This window comes from Neophocaena asiaeorientalis, unplaced genomic scaffold, assembly GCF_003031525.2.
Source record: "Neophocaena asiaeorientalis asiaeorientalis breed wild unplaced genomic scaffold, Neophocaena_asiaeorientalis_V1.1 scaffold84, whole genome shotgun sequence".
Lineage (NCBI taxonomy): Eukaryota > Metazoa > Chordata > Mammalia > Artiodactyla > Phocoenidae > Neophocaena > Neophocaena asiaeorientalis.
The window spans coordinates 2652310-2670865 of record NW_020173656.1 but is presented as its reverse complement, the minus strand read 5'-3'; positions in this window follow the sequence as shown (position 1 = coordinate 2670865).

Genomic DNA, 18556 nt, shown 5'->3' with positions numbered 1-18556 from the left:
CCCTACCCTCTTAACTCTGCAATTTGGGGCTACAGAGGCGGTTGAGAGCTTTGGATTTAGGGAGCAGACACTCATTTCCCTTCACTTTGTCCCTCAGGACGGAAAGCTGCAGGTCAGAGTCAATTTGACAAACTGAGGAGCCGTTTAACTTTCTTCATCAGGATCTCAGAATCCTGAGGAAAGGCATCTTTGCTGCGATGTGGAGCATCTCCTTCTGATATTCTGCTTTGTTTTTTACTTAACCCATGGATAAATATAGGCTGGTGGTATTTTTTGTCAAAGAATTCAAACAATACAGGAGTATTTTGCGTAAAAGGTGCAAGTCCCGTTTTACAATTACCCCCTTACAATTACTTACCTTTCTTATACCAGAAAGCACCGTTAATTATTTGAAGAACGTTTTCCTCTGCATTTGCAGATATGTGTAAGTATCATTCTACTAATACGGGTCCTACTGTACATATTATTCTAAGACATCCTGGTTTTGCTTAATAGCATGTCTTCAGCCATGTGGAGCTGCTTCCTTCTTTCAATGGCTGCAGATTATCCATTTGTGTGGATGGACAATTCATCGACCATCCCCTCTATTTTTAGGCATCTAGGCGTCTACACGTTTTGCTCTTATGAACATTTGTGCGTGTCTTCATGCACGTGTGTAAGCATTTCTGAGCGTTTCCTAGAAGTGGAATTCCTATGCGAAAGGACTGAAGGAGCCACAACTCACCCTACACCTGATCTCCATACCGGATTTATTTTTACTGATAGCATTTACTATAAATTATAGTATAGACTTACTCGTTTATTGTCTGCTTTTCTCACTAAAATATAAGCTTCATGGGAGCAGATGTCTTAGCTGTCTGATTCACTTCTGGGCCCCCAACACTCAACTACAATAGTATCTGGCACATAGCGGGACTCAGTAAATATTTGTTGAAAGAAAGAACAGATGAAGAGACATGTACATTTTTAAATTTATTTATTTTATTTATTTATTTTTGGCTGCGTTGGGTCTTCGTTGCTGCGTACAGGCTTTCTCTAGTTGTGGTGAGTGGGGGCTACTCTTCATTGTGGTGCGCGGGTTTCTCATCGCGGTGGCTTCTCATTGAGGAGCACAGGCTCGAGGCATGTGGGCTCAGTAGTTGTGGCTTGTGGGCTCTAGAGCGCAGGCTCAGTAGTTGTGGTGCATGGGCTTAGTAGCTCCGCGGCATATGGGATCTTCCCGGACCAGGGCTCGAACCCGCGTCCCCTGCATTGGCAGGCGGATTCTTAACCACTGCGCCACCAGGGAAGTCTAACATGTACATTTTTAATGTTGATAGGTGTTGCCAATTTATTTTCCAAAAGGCTGACCAATTTATACTCCACCAAGACAGCAAGCATTTGCTTCCCCACACCCTTGGCAACGCTGGAGGCTATCAACTTTTAAAGTAATTTTTCTCATCTATAGGGGAAAATGTTGCCTCCTCTTTTTTACCGTTGCTTTACAAGTTCCTCCTGAGTCCTGTCCGGCCTCTCACCGTGAGCGGGTGTGAACTGCCAGACTGATTTGGGAAGCTCTGTTTGTTCGCAGTGAGCACGCACAGAGGGACAAGCCTGGAAGGCGCAGGGAGAGCTGGGGAAGGCTGGGGCAGGGAGCAGGGAAGGCTGCGGCAGGGAGAGCTGGGGAAGGCTGGGGCAGGGAGCAGAGCTGCAGCCCTATGCGCAGGGAGGAAGCGGTCTGGACAATGTCACAGCTGCTGCCACAGCAACTGTGGGTGGATGACGACAGCTGCTACACAACTGGAGACAGAAGAGAAGCTGCCCTGGGTAGGGGCCCTTTGGGAGCCAAAGGGCAGGGCCAAGCATCCATCAAACAGGACTGTGTGTGGGCGGGAGGGGAGGCTGCCAGGCCCGGCCAGGCCCCTTCTCCCAGAGGGATCGGAGGTACCAGAGTGCCTGGCTTTGACAAGCTTTGAGTCATTGACCTTCATCTTCAAGGGTCCTTCCCAGAGAACTCAGTGTGACTCTTCCCTCCCAGAGGGATCTGGTGTGACTACGAATGTCTCAAAGCTTCATTCTCGGTCTGAGCCATCTTCCCTGGCCCCTTTTGCATGTCACAGTGGCTCCCCAAGAAGGGAGAGCTTCTCTGAGGATCTGGGCCTCAAAGCAGAAACACCTCAGGGCCACAAGGGACCCTGCACCTCTTCAGGGTGCTGTCTGCTGGGGATTCCCAGGCCCAGGAAGAAAGGAGCAGAGCCTCTCCCTCTGCACCTCTGCCTGGGAATCTACAGGTCATGAGACTGGGTTTGACCTGCACAGCTGACCTGGTTTCTTCAACCTGTCCATACCATGGGAAGGATGGTATAGACTTAGTTTAAAAGAGACTTAAGACATATAATGACCTAATGCAAAGCATGGATCTGGCTTGAATTCTGATTTGAGTAAACCAACCACAAAAGACAGTTTTGCTAGCATTGCAGAAATTTGAATGGGACAGGGTATTAGACAAATTAAGGAATTGTTAATTTTGATGGATGTGACAATGATACTACTATGTAACAACTCTTTTTTTTTTTTTTTTTAGAGACGCAGAATGAAATATTTAGGGGTAAAATGCATGTCAGTAGTCTGCTTTAAAATACTTAAGCAAAAATGTATGTGAAGTGGGCTTCCCTGGTGGCTCAGTGGTTGAGAGTCCGCCTGCCGATGCAGGGGACACGGGTTCGTGCCCCGGTCCGGGATCGTACTGCAAAAAAAAAAAAAAAAGTATGTGAAGCAAATGTCGCAAAATGTTAATAATTGTTATATCTAGGTGGTGGGTATAAACTGTCCTCTCAACTTTCTGTATGTATGGTTAAGTACTTTGATAATAAAGTTTTTAAAAAGAAGAAGAAGGAGGAGTTGGAGGACGGGGAAGGTGTGTGACTCTGGACGAGGCTGGAGCTTAGCATATAGAGCCTGGGGTCAACTCTGGCCACTGACCACTGTGAAGACCCAGCCAGAGAGCCCTAGACAGCAGTCTGACCCAAGAAGAGCCTCAGGGTGACGCTGCCTATTTCTCTACGAGTCATGAGTAAGCACTTGGAATTTGGAAGGACCCCTCCACAGTGCGCCTGGTTTCCAGAGTTACGGAGCTGGGCTAAGGCATCACAGACGTCCAGTAGGGTCAGCCCTCTCCTGGGAACAGAGACGGACACCCCAAAGCCAGCCTTGAAACTTCCTGTCCTAAGGATCGGAGGTCCTCGTATTAACAGGCTGCTCCTGGTGCAGTCCTGCCTGGAGATGGCCCTCCCGCGCTCTCAGAGCTGGCGCCCAGCAGGAATGGAATCACAGTCCACGGCTTTGGGGGCCTCCTTTCCAGGAGCCCCAGCCAGGCACGTGATCAGCAATGGTGCCTTAAGAAGCAGCTCATCGATTCTGGGCAGAAAAGCTGAGGGCCTGGCTCGGCAGGCCCGCCAGGAAGCTGCAGCCCATGCCATCTGCAATACCGCCAAGCATGAGTTAGCCTGTCTGTGTTTGCAACAATTGAGACCACACAGTCCTTCCCAGAAGTCAGAATTGGCCCATGAGAGCACTGGGGAGTCATTCGCAGATCCGGCGGCAGGAGCAGGCTGGCCAAGTTGGGTCTTCACAGGAATAGGACACTCCTCATCGGACCGCCGGCTTCGAGCCCTCCTGGAGAGAAGATAGGCACACTCCTGTTTGGGGGGCTTCTGGGGTTTCTGATAAGACTTTTTAGAGAAGCTTTAGATTCACAGCAAAACTGAGAGGAAGGTGCAGAGTTCTCATGTATCTCCTGCCCCACACAGGCACATCCTCCCCGGCCATCGACGTCCCCCACCGGAGTGGGGTGTTTGTCACAATCGATGACATCATTATAGCCCAAAGTCCATAGCTGACATCGGGGCTCACTCTTGTATATTCTGTGGAGTTTGACAGATGTAAATTGACATGCATCTGTCTTGTACTATCGTACACAGTATTTTCACTGCCCTAAACATCCTCTGTGCTCCAGTTTACATCACCCCTGCCAACCCCTGGGATCCTTTTACTAGCTCTATGGTTTTGCCTCTTCCAAAATGTCATAGAATTGGAGTCATACAGTGTGTAGTCTTTTCAGCTTGGCTGCTTTCGCTTGGTAATATGCACTTAATTTTTCTCCATGTCTTTTCATGGTTTGATATTCCATTTCTCTCTAGCATTGAATAATAGTCCATTGTCTGGATGTACCAGTTTATGTATCCATTCACCTACTGAAGGACAGCTTGATGCACACCCCGTGTTCACCATCTCCTGTCCAACGCACCTGTAAGCTGGCATCAGCCCTGACACCCTCAAGGTAGGTAGTGTGAGTTCCACGGGGATCTCCATACCAAGAGCCTGAAGGTTAGTGAGATTTCAGGGGTGAGGACACCATATTCTATCCACTCAGTAAGCATTTAATGAGTGCCTACTTACTGTTGTGATCCTCCCAGTGTCAGGCTGAGGGCCACAGAGATGAATACATTGTGAGCTCTGGAGCTTCCCTGGTGGTCCAGTGGTTAAGAATCTGCCTTCCAATGCAGGGGCCGCGGGTTCGATCCCTGGTCGGGGAAATGAGATCCCACATGCCACGGGGCAGCTAAGCCCATGTGCTCTGGAGCCCACACACCACAACTAGAGAGAAGCCCGTGTGCCACAATGAAGAGCCTGCATGCCACAGCTAAGACCCAGCACAGCCAAAAATAAATAAATACTAAAACAAAAAAATACACTGTGGGCCCTGCCCAGGGAGGCCCACAGCCCATGGAGGAGTGGGCTTGGGGCAGAACGTTCCCAGCTCAGCGTGGGGGTCAAAGCACAGGATTCTGTTCTGTGGGGCTGAGCAGAGCGGGAGTACCTCTGCAGCCATGACCGGCAAGGCTAGTCGGCTCCTGGGGCATGGAGCTCTAACAGAAGTTACAGAGCAGTTGTCCTCAAAGTGTGGTCCCCAGACCACCAGCAGCAGCAGCCCCTGGGAACATATTAAAAATGCAAACTCCTGGGACTTCCCTGGTGGCACAGTGGTTAAGAGTCCGCCTGCCAATGCAGGTGACATGGGTTCGAGCCCTGGTCCGGGAAGATCCCACATGCCGCGGAGCAACTAAAACCGTGCGCCACAACTACCGAGCCCCCGCTCTAGAGCCCACGAGCCACAGCTATTGAGCCTGTGCTCTTGAGCCCGTGCTCTGCAACAAGAGAAGTCACCACAATGAGAAGCCTGTGCGCACCGCAAGGAAGAGTAGCCCCGGCTCGCCGCAACTAGAGAAAGCCCGTGCGCAGCAACGAAGACCCAACGCAGCCCAAAATAAATAAATAAATAATTTTATTTTTTTAAAAAATGCAAACTCCCAGGCCTGGTCCCAAGCCTACTGAATCAGAAACTGTGGATGGAGCCTAGTCAACTGTGTTTTAACAAGCCCCCCAAGGGATTCAAATGCATGTTAAAGTTTGAGAACCACAATACAGAGAGATAGGAGAGTTCTAGGGATGAATTTCACCTCCTTGGGTTGGGAAATGAGGGAGTTTTGAGAAGCAGATTTCACTTCAAGGGGAAAATGAACTTTCTGACAGCTGCTCAGCAATGAACCCCAAAACCTCAATCATGGTGAATTCCCATTCCTATAAGTTTGGAACACATGCTGGGTATATTAGCCAGTATTTGGGGTTCCAGTAGCAATTTCAATGGCAGGAGGCTCCCCGCTCCACCACCACCAGGCAATGCTCCAAACACCAGCTATTTGTCCTACAATTCAACTCAATTCTGACACTAGCTACCTGTAGATAGCATCAGATTCCACAGGTTAAGGGCTCAGTCCCACAAAATTGTGCCTCCCCTCCCCCCAACTTCAGACACCAGATGAAACCCAAACCTGTACTTCTGACCAACTGGCTATAGACCAGAGGTTTCAATAACTGCCCCCTTTGGGTTCGATTAATTTGCTAGAGCTGCTCACAGAACTCAGAAAACCATTTTGCTTACTAAATTACCGGTTTATTACAAAATTATATAACTCAGGAACAGCCAGGTGGAAGAAACGTGTAGGGCAAGGTATGTGGGAAGGGGCATGGAGCTTCCCTGCCCCCTCCGAGTGTACCACTCTTCCTGAATCTCCACATATTCAACAAGCCAGAAGCTCTCTGAACCCTGTCCTTTTGGGTTTTTATGGAGGCTTCATTACATAGGCATGACAGATTACATCATTGGCCATTGGTTACTGAACACAATCTCAAGTCCCTTACCCCTCCCCCAAGGTTGGGGGATGGGACAGAAAGTTCCAACACTTTAATCCCCTGATTGGTTCTCCAGGCAACCAGCCCCCATTCTTAGATGGAGGTCCAAAATTTGCCTCAATAACATAACAAAAGCCACCTTTTCAGCTTTCTGCACTTATGAAATTCCAAGGGACTTAGGAGCGCAGAGGGGCCAGGAATGGTGAGGAAGACCAAATATATATCTATTTCCTATTATAAATCACAATATCACAGCCAGGACAGGCTATGTTATACTGTGGTAACCAATGGCTTCCAAATCTCAACAAGTTTACCTCTCGCTCATATAAAGGCTGCTGGAGCTCTGGCCTCTCTCCAGGGCACTGTCCTCCATGCCATGTCTTCATGACCCAGGTAGCTTTGATCTGTGGCCCTGCCATCTCAACACACACTTGGCTGCACCAATGCTGAGAGGGAAGAGGGACGCCAGAGAAGATGACTTTTCGGGGCCTCTACTTAGAAGTGGAACACACATTCCTTGTGCTCGTATTTCACAGGCAGAAGTGCCACTCGGCCCTTCCAAACTGCAAGGGTGCTACAAAGTGTGGGATCCCACAGCTCCCAGAGGAAAGGAGAAGCTTGTCTACCACGAGGACAAGCTTCCTTTCAGAGGCAGCAGATGAGGAAGAAAGGAAGAAGATGGATGAGGCCGCTGTGCTGGAAGAAGATATATTACTTTAATAATCTCTTCCAAATGTGAGGTCCTATTTTTCTCCGATGCTTTAAATGTTCTTAGAATGCTTTAAATTGCTAAGTGCTTCTGTTTCCATGAGGTTCCATGGCTCCTGGAAGGTTTACTCATAATTTAGCCTGTAACGCTACCACGGCAGCACCCACAGGTCCCTGGATGCTGGGCTTCCAGAAAGCAGGGTGCCGTGGGTGATGCCTGCAGGGAGAGCCTGAGCTCATAGGTCTGGCAAACCAGGTGAGGGTCTGGGGCTGTGACAATTCAGACAAGTCCAGGGCAGGAAGCAGCCTTGTCCCCAAGTTGAACTGAGAAAGAGGAATGACAGTTATCTCCTCTGGAAAGAAAAAGAAGAATGGATTCAATTCCACGTCCCTGGTCCTGTTCCAGCCCATGATTCAGTGACTGTGGAGCAGGGTAGCAGCTGCTACAGCGCCAAGTGCCTAGGTGCCAATGTAGTGCCAACCACAGGAATATTACCCCTCTACCCCGACCCCTATCCCCCTACTCCTTCAGAGCAGCCCCACAACTGCACTGAGGGCACAGAAAACCAGGGGAGTGAACGCCCCGTGCCGGGGGGCACCCTTCTCCTTGCAGCAACCTAGAAGGAGACTCCAGGGTACAAGAGAGGAAGAGGAAGAGGTTGAGCCAATCAGCACAGGCTCCTGAGGTGGACAGGTCCCCCCTTAGAAAGGAGAGGTGACCCCTTGCCCAGCTCTCAGCCCCGGGGGTCCACACGCATCCTTCCCCTGCCCGAGGCTCTGCGTTCTCTGAGCCCATTTTAGTTGAGTGTCACCATTAGGGGAGCACCTCCAGAGAAGTCCCTAATGGGGCCAGAGCCCCTGGTGCTGATGGGGGATGCTGCTTCTTTCTCATGGAGACAGATGGGACTGATGGCCATTGTTCTTAGGTTAAGTCACTGTGCACTTTGCTGAAAGATAAATTGCATATCTGCCCCGAGGGAGAATGAATCACATCAGTAACTTCCTTGCTTAAAGCTCATTTATTTAGGATCCTGCTTGAGGTTGTTTTTTAATAGATAGATTAGGGAGTAATTTTTTAAAAAAGACAAAAGGGCACAGAAATTGGGTTTCCCTTTGGCTTAGAAGATTTTTCCTCAGAGAAAGTAATAGTAAAAAGGGCTAGGGTCCTCCTTGTTTGTTCAGACTGTGGCTTGGGAGTCCTAGTTGACAAGAAGTGGGGGAGGGAGGTGGGGAGAAGGGCAAGGAGGGAGAGGGAGAGAGAGATTGAAAGAAAGCGATACAGAGAGCAAGCAGCAGCCCTGCAGCCCAGTGTCAGGCCTTCGGGCATCCACTCAACCCCTTCACCAAGCAAATGGGTGCAGTGGGGGAGAAGATGCACCTTAGAAGATCTGCATGACACAACAGGGGATGAGCCCATTTCCCGAGGCTGCCTGGGGCTCCATCCCCCAACTGTGCTGCCCCTTTCACATTTCAGTGTTTTGCAGGCTACCTGAGCCTCCGCATCGCGGGGCACCCACAACCCGCACTCAAGAAGGAATGGACATGAGGACGACCATCTACGAGCCAGGACCCAGGCATCAGGCTGAGGCTCTGAGTTGCTGCTGCGGAGGCTAAACCAGCAGCCCTCAGGCGCCCGTCCCACAGGCCTGGAGGCCTGGACCAAGCCAGACACCCAAGAGGGGGGCACGGGCATGCAGGGGAGGGTCCATCAGAGCACAACAACCTAGCCTCAGCAGGAACGAGCCCTGCGTTCTGCCCAGGAAGCTTAGGACCCAGGCAGGACCGTTTGCCTCTCCTGGCCTCGGTCCCCCCAGCTGTACCACACACAGGGTGGGCGCTAGTGTGGCTAGGCCTGCTGGGACACCTCACCTGACTGGTAAAAGGCTGCACCAAGCAGTTTAAAAGGCAGCCAAATCTGTCAACACTCCCTGGGCATCTCGGAGGAGCAGGCTGTCAGATCTGATGAAGCTCGTCCTCCCTCACCTGGAAGCATGTCCAGGGCTGGACACTTCCCTCTGGCTGTGCTCCCGGGCAGGAGCCAAACAGGGGACAGGAAGTGGGTGTTTGTGGGGAGGCAGGCCGGCTGCAGGGCTGAGCAGAGGGACAGGAGCGAGGTTGCCTCTTGCCGATGTCTGAATTCTTAAGTGTCTTTCATTTCCTAAAAGGTACCAGAAAATGGAGTATCCAAACCAGCACCTCAAAAGCACAGAACTGGGGCTGCCCAGGTGTCCACAGCTCCGGGTTTGGGCAGATCCTTCTTAAATATCACCACCCTAGTCTACAACCTCCCTGCCTTACCCTCCCCCTCCCTCTTCCCAATCCTCCTTGCTGACCCACACCACCACCTGGTCAACTGTCCAAGGCAGGTTTAAACAAGCTGCTCAGGCTTCTAGAGCCACAGAAAGCACCTTCAGGATGCAGATATAAGAGGAGCTGAAAATCAGCTCCTCTGAGCCCTTTAAAAGAGGAAGTTCAACCATATGACCCAGCATTCCCACTACTGGGCATATACCCAGAGAAAACCGTAATTCAAAAAGACACACGTACCCCAACGTTCATTGCAGCACTATTTACACCAGCCGGGTCATGGAAGCAACCTAAATGCCCATCGACAGACGAATAGATAAAGAAGATGTGGTACATAGGTACAATGGAATATTACTCAGCCATAAAAAGGAATGAAACTGGGTCATTTGTAGAGACGTGGATGGATCTAGAGACTGTCAGACAGAGTGAAGTAAGTCAGAAGGAGAAGAACAAAGATCGTATATTAACGCATATATGTGGAGCCTAGAAAAATGGTTAGGGGAGGGGAGGTACCCGAGGTCAGCTGAGCCGCTACGTGGCCAGACACGGCCAAGCATCTCCACAGACAGAGAGCTGCGTGCCAGGCTGAGCACCCCATTGCTGTTTATCCTTTAATTACACAGCAGGAGCTAAAGGGCATGTCTGGCCCAGGAGTCACTGCTTCGTCCAAAGCAGGTGTCTGAGGAAGTTACCTGTCTCAGCCAGCCCAGGCAGAAGGGGGGTGAGAGGCAGGCTGGCACGGCCAGACAAGAGTCTGGGTGCACTCCGAGTCCTATCACCAGCCCAGTCTGCTTCACAGCCACCCTCCCCGACATGCCCCCATCCCCCCACTGCTGGGAGCTCGTGCCTGCACCATTGTCTCACTTTCCCCAGAACTCAGAGTGTAAGGTCAGGCCTTAGTCAGCTCTGGCTGCCATAACAGAATATCATAGACAGGGTGGCTAAAACAACAGACATTTATTCCTCACAGCTCTGGAGGCTGGGTGTCAGCATGGTCAGATTCTGGAAAGAGCCCTCTTCCTCGCTTGCAGATGCCCTCTCACTGTGTCCTCGTATGGTGGGGAGCAAGCTAGCTCCAGTCTCTACCTCGCCTTATAAGGACATTAATCCTACCGCAGGGGCTCGGGCTCTGACTTCATGGCCTCATCTAAACCTAGTTATCTCCCAAATGCCCTACTTCCAAATACCATCTCCTATGGGGTTAGAGCTTCAGCATATAAATTTGGGGGACACCTACACTCAGGCCATATCAGCCTGTGGTTCTTTCTTCCCAAACGCACGTCTGTATCCTGGACCCCTCTCCTGAGTGCCAGGCCTTCTACTTGTTCTACCTGGTGGACGCAGGGAATCCGAAGAACCAAGGGGCAGGGACAGAGCAAGCCCAGATTCAGGGCCATCCCCAGAGCAACAGCCCTCCTGACACTGGCCACGCTGATAATTCCCTAGTGCACTTCCCACCAGTCCCATCCTCAAACTACATCCTAACAGCCTGTCCTTGTATGATACACACACAACTTCTTTTTTGCTGTCGTGGCGGGTATGGAGGTCCTCATAGATGCCACTCGGACACGGTCACAAGTGAACAGGGGCATCCCTGGCCTCCCTCGGGCTTTGATCTCCCGGACCCTGACTGCCCTGCTCCTTGCTTGGCTATCACAGCAGCAGTTGGAGGAGATGGTGCATGTGTGGGCACCTCACACTGGGCTTGGCCCCTGGAGAGTTTGCTCAGAATAACTGTCCACCTCCTCTCTGACTGCCCCTGCCACGTGCCCATCTTCCCAGGCCCTGGGAGGAGCAGAGACAGAAGCAGAATTGGTGGGTTCCTCAGTCTGAGCCAAGCCCTCAGGAACCCCATCAAGTCTCTCTCCTGCGTTAAGTCCAAGTTTCCACGACCGGCTTGGGCTGGGGTGCCATTGGGCACCACTCCCCCTCTTGGAGCCTCTTACCCCGCATGAGTGAAATGCTCCTCCCACCCCCAGGTTTAGGGTTCTCAAGAGAAAGTGTCAACAGACATGACTCAAACTGATGGGCACTTCAGTTTCCTCTTGGTTGTCTTGGGAAGGTGAGGGACCTAACAGAGAGGCCAAAGAAGCCCCAGAGAAGAATGAACGAGTCCAGGGTCTGGGCTTGGTACTCAGACAGGCAGGCAGGAGGCCTTTCAGAAGTGTCTGGAGCCCAGGCCCTGGACCCTGCTGGGAGGAGGGCTGTTGTGGTTTCTGCTTTTACTGAAGCAGCGAAGGCCAAGGAGTAGTTTAGTTCAGGGCCCTCCCCGCCGCTGAGCCTGGCAAAGTGTGTCAGGGCCTCCCCTTTGCCAGGACACACCCGTGGCCTAGGGAGGCAGAAAGAGCAGGGTGTAGTCCTGTGGGTTTCTGTGTCTGCCGTCTAAAAATAACAGCTTCGGCTGCAGCTGACACCCTGTGTCCCTTGTAAGTCCTTCTCTACTGTGGGTCTGCTTCCTGCCCTGTCCCATGAAGGCTGGGCCCGGGCATCCCTTGGAGCTATAGGGACACCATTCCAGATCTGTTTCAACTTAAGAAAAGTTCAAGGGCATCGTGACCAGTTATTTGGACACACATACATCAGGACACATACCACACACAGGCAGGCACCCTTACACATTCTGTATCCTGGACCCCTCTCCTGAGTGCCAGGCCTTCTACTTGTTCTACCTGGTGGACGCAGGGAATCCGAAGAACCAAGGGGCAGGGACAGAGCAAGCCCAGATTCAGGGCCATCCCCAGAGCAACAGCCCTCCTGACACTGGCCACGCTGATAATTCCCTAGTGCACTTCCCACCAGTCCCATCCTCAAACTACATCCTAACAGCCTGTCCTTGTATGATACACACACAACTTCTTTTTTGCTGTCGTGGCGGGTATGGAGGTCCTCATAGATGCCACTCGGACACGGTCACAAGTGAACAGGGGCATCCCTGGCCTCCCTCGGGCTTTGATCTCCCGGACCCTGACTGCCCTGCTCCTTGCTTGGCTATCACAGCAGCAGTTGGAGGAGATGGTGCATGTGTGGGCACCTCACACTGGGCTTGGCCCCTGGAGAGTTTGCTCAGAATAACTGTCCACCTCCTCTCTGACTGCCCCTGCCACGTGCCCATCTTCCCAGGCCCTGGGAGGAGCAGAGACAGAAGCAGAATTGGTGGGTTCCTCAGTCTGAGCCAAGCCCTCAGGAACCCCATCAAGTCTCTCTCCTGCGTTAAGTCCAAGTTTCCACGACCGGCTTGGGCTGGGGTGCCATTGGGCACCACTCCCCCTCTTGGAGCCTCTTACCCCGCATGAGTGAAATGCTCCTCCCACCCCCAGGTTTAGGGTTCTCAAGAGAAAGTGTCAACAGACATGACTCAAACTGATGGGCACTTCAGTTTCCTCTTGGTTGTCTTGGGAAGGTGAGGGACCTAACAGAGAGGCCAAAGAAGCCCCAGAGAAGAATGAACGAGTCCAGGGTCTGGGCTTGGTACTCAGACAGGCAGGCAGGAGGCCTTTCAGAAGTGTCTGGAGCCCAGGCCCTGGACCCTGCTGGGAGGAGGGCTGTTGTGGTTTCTGCTTTTACTGAAGCAGCGAAGGCCAAGGAGTAGTTTAGTTCAGGGCCCTCCCCGCCGCTGAGCCTGGCAAAGTGTGTCAGGGCCTCCCCTTTGCCAGGACACACCCGTGGCCTAGGGAGGCAGAAAGAGCAGGGTGTAGTCCTGTGGGTTTCTGTGTCTGCCGTCTAAAAATAACAGCTTCGGCTGCAGCTGACACCCTGTGTCCCTTGTAAGTCCTTCTCTACTGTGGGTCTGCTTCCTGCCCTGTCCCATGAAGGCTGGGCCCGGGCATCCCTTGGAGCTATAGGGACACCATTCCAGATCTGTTTCAACTTAAGAAAAGTTCAAGGGCATCGTGACCAGTTATTTGGACACACATACATCAGGACACATACCACACACAGGCAGGCACCCTTACACACACACACACACACACACACACACACACACAAACATACACATGGATCACAGTTCACTTTTCTAAAAAAAAACTGAAATGGATCTCAAATGCGTAGGGCCACTAGCATTTTGAAAAACATTTTCTTTCCTCTTTTTGGGACTGAGGCCAGGGGACACTGTTCCCAGAGAACCAAGTTAGGGTCATATAAGTCTCTTTTTTCCCTTTCGATGTATTACTTTCCTTAAAAAGGAAAGGAAGTTGGATTAGTTTATTCTCAACAGTGAAAAATGCTATCTCTTTCCTCCAAAGTAGCTGGCTCGATTCTATTCAATATTTGGAGAAGCCAAATGTACCAAATCTTCATGAAGAGATGAAGGGAGAAGCTTCTCGTTTCTAGCCTGGCCCTATAATTTACAGCACAGAGGACAGGCAATGCTGCTCCCTGAAGGGACACTTCTTGGGACACCAAGCTTGACCCTTCCAGCTTAGTTCTGGGGAGACATGTAGACTCCCGGAAGACTGAGAGAACACATCTAAATGACAGTTCAAGGGCAGAATGAAGGGCTATCACAGGACAATGGGGTTTCATTGTCCCATAAAGGGATAATGCAAGACCTCTCAGAAGTGACAGGTCACTTCAGGTTGGGATGTTTGGGGAAGACTTTACGGAGGAGATAAAATTCTGGCTGGCCTGAAATATGTGTGCTATTTGGACAGGTCAAGAGAAGTGAAGAGGACATTCCAGGAGAGGGGACTGGCCTGAGTAAAGGCAAGGAGACCAGGACTCTTTGAAGGGTCCCCTGAGTTTGGAGTCCAGAGAGTGGACCAATTGGACCACAGAGGAACATTCTGGGGGAAATAATGGAAGAAGAGGGGTTGAACTTTATATCCAGGAGGCAATGGGGGTGGAAGGAGAGGCATTAGAGATTTTTGAGTAGGAAAGAGATACAATCAATATTTTAGGACAATAACGCTTAAGACACCAGCAGGTGGCCTGAAGGGGACAAACTCATCAAGCACTTTCACACACAATTCAAGCTGAAGAAGATTTCTCTTAAAGGTTCTGGGCAGCCCCAAAGTCAGCTTACAGCCGAGGCTTGCCTGGAGCTAGGGAGACAGATGAGCAAACTCCTAAATCATACTCCTCTTTGTAATAGCTCTGGATGACAGTTTCTTATCTGTCTCTTCATAACTTTTATTGAATTAGTATGGAAATACAATGTCCACTATTTTTTTTCATTCAACATTTTAAACGAGACTCTAGATCCTCAAAACCATCATCATTGTATTTTTCATTATGACAGGTTTGATGTCAGCTCTCCTACTAGATGGTAAGCTCCTCCAAACGCAGAGACTTTCATCTGTGTCTCCCTGACTAGCCCCTAGCACAGAGGCCAGCAGGAAGAACTAAATAGGTAACCAACTGTGAAATCACGTAATGATATCTTTTTTTTTAATTTAATTTTATTTATTTATTTTATTTTTGGCTGCGTTGGGCCTTCATAGCTGCGCGCGGGCTTTTCTCTCTAGTTGCGGCGAGCAGGGGCTTCTCTTCGTTGCGGTGCGTGAGCTTCTCATTGCGATGGCTTCTTTTGTTGCGGAGTACAGGCTCTAGGCGCAAGGGCTTCAGTAGCTGTGGCATGCGGGCTCAGTAGTTGTGGCTCGCGGGCTCTAGAGCACAGGCTCAATAGTTGTGGCGCAAGGGCTTAGTTGCTCCATGGCATGTAGGATCTTCCCGGACCACGGATCGAACCCGTGTCCCCTGCATTGGCAGGCCGACACCAGGGAAGTCCCAGGTAATAATATCTTCATTACCACACTGTTTGCTCTGGTCAAGGCATTGTAAATCATTGATTGTGCTTTAGGGGTTAAACTATAAAAGAGGATATCCTTCATTTACCTTAAAAATAAACTTGGACTGTCAGGCCCTCTAATCTGCAAATTATTTTTTCAAAGAAAAGGCTAACTCTGGGCTTTCCTACTAAAAATACGTTTAGCAAAACTTTGTGGCAGAAAACATCCTTTAAATGGGTTAGAGCCTAGAGTCCATCAGATGGATCCCAGGCTTCAGGCCATGCTAACTGACGCCAAGGACACAAGAATGCCTATCATTCCTTCTGGGGATACCAGCCTCTTATAGACACTGAAAGTGCTTACGGAAGCCAGAGGGTAAATCTGCAAACCCCCAGCTAATCCTGTAAAACATCCTTGTCACAGGGGTGCCCCCCCCCACCAGAAAGTGGACTCTGGGATGGAGAACAGTGTGCAAGAAGTTTCCCAGGGAGCGCCTTCAGGGTGACCACCTATGTGAGAAGGAAGGAAACGGGGCTGGGCAGGGGGAGAAGGTGGGCTGCACTGCAGTCCCAACAAGGCCTCAGCTGACCCCACAGGGAACTCTGAAGTTGGGGTAGCTGTCGGAGTTGTACCCAGCTGAGGCAAGAGCCAGGCCTGTCTACCTTCCCCCACTGATCAGTCACTGGATGTGGGCTGTGCCCTAGAAGAGGCACAGCCATCAGCAAGGCTGCTGCCTTGAGCAGAGGGCGATTCCCAAAGAGGCCGTCGGCCAGCTGCAGTCCCAGTAACTGGGGGTGAAGTCCTTCTGTCCTGAATGGGGGTCGGGTGGAGCACAGCAACCACCATGGTCTCGAATGATCTGTGCAGGCACCCGGGTGCAAGTAGGACAGCCAGATGCTCAGAGACCAGAGAGGAGGAAGCAGTAGAGTGGCTGGGAGACAGATCTCGAGCCACATCTTGGCCCTGCCACTTACAATCTGTCAGCTTAGATTAGTATCAAACTTTCTGAGTCTCAGCTTCTTCATCTGTAAAATCCACCTATAATATCCACCTTATAGGGTTTTTTATGAGGATCACACAAGTATAAAAAATGTCCCGACGTGGTACTACAAATGGTGCTGGTAAACGGTGACCACAGTAATTGTCGTTACTTTAGCAGCTGCAGCGTCAAGGGTGATTCCCTGGTATTGGTACCAGATGCTCTCAGGTGGGAGCTATGCCAAAGTCTGGGTCAAGAGCCATCAAGTATATGGACCGCTGGGCTCTAGGGGTCTGTGAGGATGGCTAGTCGTCTCCTTACATCTCAGGCCAGTGTCCTGCTGGGATCAAAGACACTGCTGTAGGCATCGTCAGGAACAAAGGACAATACTGGGAAGGGGTTTTGGCTGTCCTCACCAGCAGAGCACATGGCAGCCTCCATGTGTCAGGCACCAAGAGGTTGGCCTTGGAGGCAGGTGGGGCATTCACTCTGCAGGCCGTGGGCGTCCCCCTTCTGGTGGCCTGTCCAAGGGGTATGACCACATGACAGGTTAGAAGTGTCTGCCTTCACTGTTTCCTCTTTCCAACAGTCAGCATGTAGAAAACCATCAAGCAGGGGTGATTCCTGCGCATATGGGAAGTTCAGGGTGTCAAGGCCACCAGGAGTGGATGGCAGAGCTTTGGTCCTCCATCCGATTGGGAGTTTCCCTTGAGACCTTGAAGCACTTGACTGGGCTGAGATCACTCGTTCTCACCGCTCTCCTAGACTAGAAGTCCCATATGGTACTGCACAGGCTCTGGAATCAGAAAAGTCTGATTCCTCAGTTTAAATCCTGTCTTCATCCTTCATCAACTGCGGGACCCTGGACAAGGGTCAGCGCCCTCCAGGAAATCCACCAGGGTCACACCTGTAGTTGAACAAGTTGGGTTTATTACTCATTGCAGCAAGAGAGAACGCACACCAGGGATGTCCCAGTAAGAGGGTGTTAGAAAGAACCAATTACAGGGTTTGGATTTTGTTGGGCGGCTTGGGGTGGGGGGGGGGTCTAAGGAAGTGGGAGTTTGGATGTTGTTAGAAAGTGGAACAAGTCTATGATTGGGTGTCTCAGTAAATCTTTCTACAAGGAGGGCTACGTCGAGGATCACGCTGTAAAGAAGCTGCCGTCACTCTTCCGGGGCACAGGGGCAGAGGTATTTTGTGGGTGGCACAGCGGTGTTTTTGTCTGTGCTTAGACAAAACTACAAGGAGGTCTTGCTGGGTCCATCTTAGCCTGGTCTCAGGGTGCCCTGTGAGAGGCTGGTGTCCTGTGAGATTGTTTATGTCCAACAGGAGAAGAACACCGCTGGCTGTGAATGGGAGTCTAGCTTCCAAATGTCAGGGGCTGCTCTGTTTCGATTTCTCACCAGGTTACTAAATCTCTCCATGTCAAAGTTTCTCCATCCGTAAAATGGGGGTAAGAATATCTACCCAGAGGGTGGTTTTGAAGAACAAATAAGATAACGCAGAGCTCAGAGCAGGAGCCCACCGTGTGGGTCTCCGTGTTACCCCCTAGAATATCACAGCTGCTATGTGGTAATATGGCAGCTGCTCAAACACCCGTTTTATAGATTAAGAAACTGAGACAGAAAAAGTCGGTGCTTTGGGGTGAAAATCAGAGGTGAAATAGCCATTCACCAAAGCTGCAACTGAGATTTCCACCTGGAGTCACGGCCCAGGCCATCGGCTCCGGCACAGTCCACACCGGGGCCGGAGCATTGCCCTGGGGAGGAAGGGGCGTGGCCACCGTGGGACCTGGAGAGCAGTGGTCACCATGGGGACGTGATGCCCGAGTTTCACTTGGCAGCTTTCACACTGAGCTTAGGGAGAGTGAGTGGCCTCAGACGTGGAATCCGGGGAGTAGCCCGAGGAGCACAGAGTACAGCATGACTCTGAGCCAGGGACAGAGTCAAAACCAACTGCTTCTGGTTCCCACACGTAATCTTGTCTGATAATAGTAGAGTTAATCACAAGTGAGATTTCCAGAATAAAGCCCACCCAGGCTGAGTTCCCCAAATTATACCCTCTCCCTGGTAATTGCCGAGCTGTTCGGGACCTGCCTTATAACAGCATTTCTATGAGGATCAGATTGAGTGCCACCTCTCATTTGGTGGAGCAAAAAGAAAATTTTACACTCTGATGGCCCGACTTCCCCACCTTGGGGCAGTGGAAAGGCATCAGGCATGGAATCGCAGATCAGTGCCTTCTCAGCTACGTGGATTTGGAAATGCATGCAGCCTTCATGTGCTCAGCTGTAAGATGGGAATAACAAAATGTCACCGTCCTTCCTATCGCCCAAGACTGCTGCAAAGATCAAATGCCATATTCACATGTGAGCAAAGAGCTCTAAAAAGAATTTTAAAAAGTAAAACATTTCCTATAAAATGACTTTTAACAGTATATAAAACGGATTTGAAGCAAAAATGAAAAGGTCATGTTTTAACTAGAATGTTCTATGGTGATATCATTAATGCTCTTCCACAATGTTTGCTAATGATGGTTATTTCAGGACCCTGGAATTTTATTTATCTTTTTATAAATTTATTTATTCTTTTTTTTTTTTTTT